The sequence below is a fragment of the Chiloscyllium punctatum genome, chromosome 10 (genome assembly GCF_047496795.1).
Source record: "Chiloscyllium punctatum isolate Juve2018m chromosome 10, sChiPun1.3, whole genome shotgun sequence".
In the NCBI taxonomy this organism is placed as follows: Eukaryota; Metazoa; Chordata; class Chondrichthyes; order Orectolobiformes; family Hemiscylliidae; genus Chiloscyllium; species Chiloscyllium punctatum.
The window spans coordinates 39,058,357-39,064,356 of NC_092748.1; the positions used below are offsets into that span (position 1 = coordinate 39,058,357).

General features: G+C 41.3%; 1 long non-coding RNA gene across 1 annotated transcript in view; it reads left to right on the top strand.

Annotated features, from left to right (window-relative positions):
- Window positions 1-5,557, top strand: part of LOC140482058 (uncharacterized) — an 87,692-nt gene extending 82,135 nt beyond the window's left edge. Inside the window, exons 5-7 of the long non-coding RNA XR_011961648.1 lie at window positions 1,143-1,255; window positions 1,520-1,706; window positions 4,538-5,557. This is a non-coding gene — a long non-coding RNA (uncharacterized lncRNA). The remainder of the gene's footprint in view (window positions 1-1,142; window positions 1,256-1,519; window positions 1,707-4,537) is intronic.
- The last annotated feature ends 443 nt before the right edge of the window (window positions 5,558-6,000 follow it).

Sequence of the window (6,000 nt, forward strand, 5' to 3'; positions counted from 1 at the left end):
AATGAGCAAAAGCATTCCAGATTACAATATAGATTGTGACGTTAACCACTTAGGTGGAAAAGAAACATTCCAGAAAGCCAGAATATTTTTAAATTGTGAGAATTAGGGGAATGTTGGTGTTTAAAGGGAATTTTGATGTCTCTGTTCACAAGCACTAAAAGCTGTATGCAGGTGCAATAATCAACAGAGAAGACAAATAGAGTGTTGATCTTTATCGTGAAGGGATTTGAGTATGGAAGTAATGATTTTTTGCTGCATTTGTGCATTGACCTGGTGGGGCTACATCTGGAGCATTGTGTATAGTCTTGATCTCCTTACTATGGAAGAATATACTTGTCACAGGGTATACAATAGAGCTTCAGCAGATTAATCCCTGTGATGGCAGGGTTGTCTGTATCCTGTGGAGTTTAGAAGAAGCATACAAAATTCTTAGAGTGTGAGCTAACATGTTCCCCCGGCTGGTGTGTCTAGAACCAGGTCATTACCTCAAAGCTAAGTGGTAAGCCCTTTAAAGGCTGAAATGAGGAACAATTTATTCCCTCAGCAGATGGTCAATCATTGCAATTCTTTATTCCAGTGGGGCCTGGAAGCTTAAACCTGGATCATGTTCAAGGCAAAAAATCATTAGATTTTTGGAGACTAATGACATCAAGGGTTGTAGAGAAAATATTGAAGGAGCATTGAGACAGATGATCGGCCATGATCTAGCTTGAGTGGTGGAGTAGGCTCAAGGGGCAATGGCCTACTCCTGTACCAATGTAACACATTACTCCATTTCATGATAACCACATCTAGAGGTCACTTTTTGACTTCTTTTTGAAAGCAAATACCACCCAGAACAACTTGCAGAAAGCAACAGACAATTAGTCTAAACACCTGCAAACATTTACTTTATATGCGGCTCTGTGAATCCTGGGGAATTCATAGAAAACACTGAATTGAAGGTTGTGCAGGAACAGGAGTTAGCCTCTGTTTGGAAAAAAATTGTCTTGATTTCTTGCTTATCCTTATTTTGACCTTCATTCCCTGCCTTCTAAGTACACGATGAAATCCTGTGTTGTGTTAATCCTTCTCCATGCTAAGTTAGATGTAAAATACACTAGGATATCAGTGCAACTTAATGTTCCCTTTTCTATTTCTAGATCAGCTTGAAAATCTTAAGCCCTGGCCTATTTGTTCCTGCCAACAGTTCATGCCACAGGCTGTCACTCACATTCACTTTGAGTCATCAGTCCCAGAAGACTTATAACGAGAAGTAAGTGTAATGATTTGGAAATATTTTATGAGTGAGCACAGGAGGAGAAAGAAGAGGGTTAGTCTACTTTGTACTTCAGCTGAAGCTGTGTATTCAAAAGATGGCTTATGTGTATTGTAACATTGGTGTACTGCAGATGGCAGGGTAAAGAAGTCCACCACCTGCATGTCAAATATCAAAAATGATGAATTTTGAATATTGCTGTACTCCTGAGGAAATGTGTGACAATGCCAAAGACATCTACAACATTTCTCTCCTGTCAAGGGCCCAATCAGTTGTTGAAGTTTCTTCCATGGATACCTAGACCATTTTCTCAGATGTCTACAGCCTGCAAACTGATATAGAGGTCTAGGAGAACAGTAGAGGGTGACTTCCTGATACATTCCACTCTTCCAGCAGATTCCCTATGGTCAGACTAAGAACTGTCTTCAAAAGGAACTTGCTCACAAAGGTAGGTAGATGGATTACCAATTTTTAACCATGTGAAGCACCTATCACCCACCCTGCCATCTATGCATGCCATTAGCTCAATCTTTGCAATGTGCCAGAGGATCATCAGACCCAGAGACTCCATCCTCAATAATGGGGTTATGTGCATGAAAGGCACAAACTATATTTGTGAATAATTCTGCAGAAGGATTTATAGAGTCATAGAGATGCATAGCACGGAAACAGACCCTTTGATCCAACTCGTCCGTACCAGATATCCCAACCCAATCTAGTCCCACCTGCCAGCACCCGGCCCCCTCCAAACCCTTCCTATTCATATACCCACCCAGATGCCTTTTAAATGTTGCAATCATACTCGCCTCCATCACTTCCTCTAGCAGCTCATTCCACACGTGTACCATGCTCTGTGTGAAAAAGTTGCCCCTTAAGTCTCTTTTATATCTTTCCCCCCTCACCCCAAACCTATGCCCTCTAGTTCTGGACTCTCCCAACCCAGGGACGAGACTTTGTCTATTTATATTATCCGTGATTTTATAAACCTCTTTAAGTTCACCCCTCAGCTTCCGATGCTCCAGAAAAAAACAGCCCTAGCCTATTCAACCTCTCCCTATAGCTCAAATCCTTCAACCCTGGCAACATGCTTGTAAATCTTTTCTGAACCTTTTCTGAAGTTTACTCCTAACTCTAGTCCTTTTGGCCTAAGGCCTCATTGATTCAGCATTTCTCTGGAGCTATCTAAGGTAGAATCCTGACACTGGGCAATTCAGGCTGACAGCTCCTGCCAATCATGCTTCTTGGACAGTTGGAAATATGTGCATCTCTGACATTTTTACTGGAAACAAATGGTGGGGTGTGACTTTTGTGCAATACTGGCCTGGAGGGAAAAAGGAGTCAAAAACCAATAATACTGAAAATGCAGTACTGATCCTCCATTTTGAAGTTATAAGGTGAATTAAACCAGTATTATAATTTGCCAGTTTTACTGGTTTTTACTCCTGGCAGAGGGCTTCTAACATTTTCCATGCCAACTGGAGAGGAGCCATCATGCTTGGGAACACCAAGGTTAAGGCCTTGATTTTTTTTGGCACCACCTGGAATTATAAGCAATCAGATCAAGTCTTACAAATTGTCAGTACAGATCTGGATTTGACAGGCCCAGAGATTCTTAGGGAGGCTGAAGCGAGGAATGTTGGATTTTGTGATAAATAGAATACAGTTCCTGGAGTAGTTGTGTCCCACAGAATGAATGCAAGTGTAGGAACATGAATTTAGAAAGTGGTTTGGAGAAGGAGGAGCACCAAGGTGCAGCCTGGCAAACTGTATCTCTACTATTCCTCTGGCTCAGTTCAACTAGTAGGCACAAATCAGGGACTTTCCTGACTACATATCCAGAAATTGAGGGTTAAACTATGTTACAGTGTATATCTTTGAATTATAAAAGATATAAGCTTTCTAAGCAGCATTAATAGTGCAGAACTCAAATATCAGTCTTGCAACTCAACCTCTAAGTAAAGCCAGAAGATATAGGAGCAGAAGTAGGCCATTCAGTTCATTGAGACCACTCCAACATCCAATGAGATCATTGTTGATCTGATAAACTTCAGCTCAACTTTCCTGCCTTTTCACCATAGCGCTTAATTCCCTTACTGATTAAAAATCCGTCCATCTCAGCCTTACATATACCTAAGATCCAGCCTCATCAACCCTCTGTGGTAAAGAATTCCACAGATAAACTATCCTCTGAGAGATGAAATTCCTCAAGGCCCGCTTTGAAGAATTGAGCACATAATTTTAGCTGGCACTTTAGTCCTGCGTCCTGAGAGGTCCTTTTATTTGAGTGAGCCCCCGATACCCTTTCAGGTGGAAGCTAAAATATTGTAGGACATGATTTGAAGAAGAGCAGTGCAGTTTTATTTTATACCCTGGCTAATATTTGTCCTTTAAACAATACTTAAGTCAGAAACATACTCTCAAGAGGGAGCTGGTGGGGCATTGATCTCTTCAGACAGGTACCCCTGTAATTTAAATTAGGTCAAAATCTTCTCTTGCTGCTGATTTTCCTATCAGGGACTGGAGATTAATTTTATAGCTTTTGTTTCCATAATTAGCATATATATTTATCAGACTTTTTGCATTTTTCACGAGATTTCATGGCTTCAGTTTGTGGGGGTTATCTGCATTGCACTACAGCTGTATAGGACGGGCTTGAAGTACGTCATTGCCATGTGTTCTACGGATTTGGTCATTTGTAGCATTGCTGTTTGTGGGCCTTCACTGTGGACAAATTTATTGTCGTACATTATGTCACTAACAACACTTTATTTTGCTGTAAAATACTTTGAGATATCGCAATGATCTAGAATGTGACTTATAATTATGTTATATCTTTCATGCAGTAACATTCTCCTACTAATCGTTTAAAATGCCTATTTAATTATCTAGCTGTCCTTTCTTATGATGGCTGCTCATTAAAGTGACAAGCAGACCTCATTCATTATAAATCTGCACTCAGAATCTCTTTGAGAGTCTGAATAGTGTGATCTATCTACTATTATATCTGTTAAAGCTATTAATTCACTCTTGTACAATAACAGCATGTGTGCGCTCACCTTGTGCTTTCTACATGATCTCTGATTCAATATGGTTATAATGATACCTCCAACATGTTTTATGCTGGGATAGGCTCCATCTTTCATATAAAACACATTATGTTGTTGATGATCAATGATATTGGCAGTGATAGCCAATCTTGGTTTAGATATGACTGCTTTTGATAGATATTGTTGCCATCAAGGATGAAAAATATTTAATCTTATTTTTTGATTTTTTTAGAGATGTATTTTCCAGCAAACAAAGGGGATCAACATGATCTTGAGCCAACTCACAGGACCACAGGCCACCAACTCCACACTGCAGCACTCAACTAGAGTACATGACCTAGCCTTTTGGACCTACTGTGATGTTTAATAAGATCATGGCTGATCTGATTTTAACTTCAACTCTATATTCCTGTATACCCAATAATGCTTCATCTCCTTAGTACTCAGTAATCTATCTACTTCTGTCTTTAAAATGTTTAAAGATTCTACACCCACTGCCTTTTGAGGAAGGGAACTCCAAAGACTCTGGCAGGAAAAAGAATTGTCATCTCTGTTGTAACAGGGCAGCACCTTATCTAATAGCAACCCCTTATTATTGACCCCACAAGGCCCCGACTAGCCCAGACACCCCTCAGCCCACCACTGCTAACCTCCACAACCCACATTCCTGCCAGTGCTGACAACCACCTTGGTCACCACTGGCCCCAACATAACCCCCTGCTGCAGATGATTCAACACACCCAACCCCCACCCAACCTACCTGAGGCACACCAATTAGGCGCCTGCCACCCTATCCACCTGGCACCACGACACCATACCCTACTTACCTGGTACCCTACCTACATGCCACCTTGCCATCCCAATCCCTTGGCAGCCTAACTCCTTAACCAACTGTGACCCTAACACCACACTTACCTAGCCTTCACAGCAGCTGTTAAAATGGCTGACTGTACTGCTGGCTATTTTCATCTCAATGCATGGCACATTGACTGCTGCAAAAAGGAGGTTGTATTGATTACCATGACTATCCTACTTGAGAGGGATAAACATGAAGGAGCCTGGGTCAGAATTCCTAGCTATAAATGCAGAGCTCAGTAGTAACAGAGAAAGATGGTGATGGAGTGGTCAAACTGACTGAGATGCCTCTCCTCAGAATATCTTGGCCTTCATCTGTAGACACAATACAAGTCATATAACCACGATGCCTTGGTTGTAGCTCCTCTTGCTTTTGCAAACCAGTTTGAGGCAAAGGTGGTGGGGGAGGAACTTGCAATTGAAATAAGACCAGTCAGTTCCTGTTGTGGGTTTCAACATTAACTTGTTATTTTTGGACTATGCTGATGGGATACCTCCAGATAGTGTTGCTAAAACTTGTTGCACATACTCCTGGACATATTACCCCATGGCCTCTACCACCACCTATATTCAAACTTGCAGTTCCTCCTCATTAGACCCTGCATCGTAACACAAAAGCAAAACACTGCAGCTCTTTGACACCTGCAGTACTCATGGACAGAATGCCCCAGCCAATGAGAATTAACAGGCAACTGCCAGGCTTTGTTAAAGATTTAAAACAAGCAGGTTGACACTGATTGGTCAAGGCATTGCCTTGAGAAATGATCCAGAGAGTGGTTGTCATCTATTTTATTAAGTTAATTCTCTGACAGTGCTTGTAATGTTTTGTCAGTCTGCAAA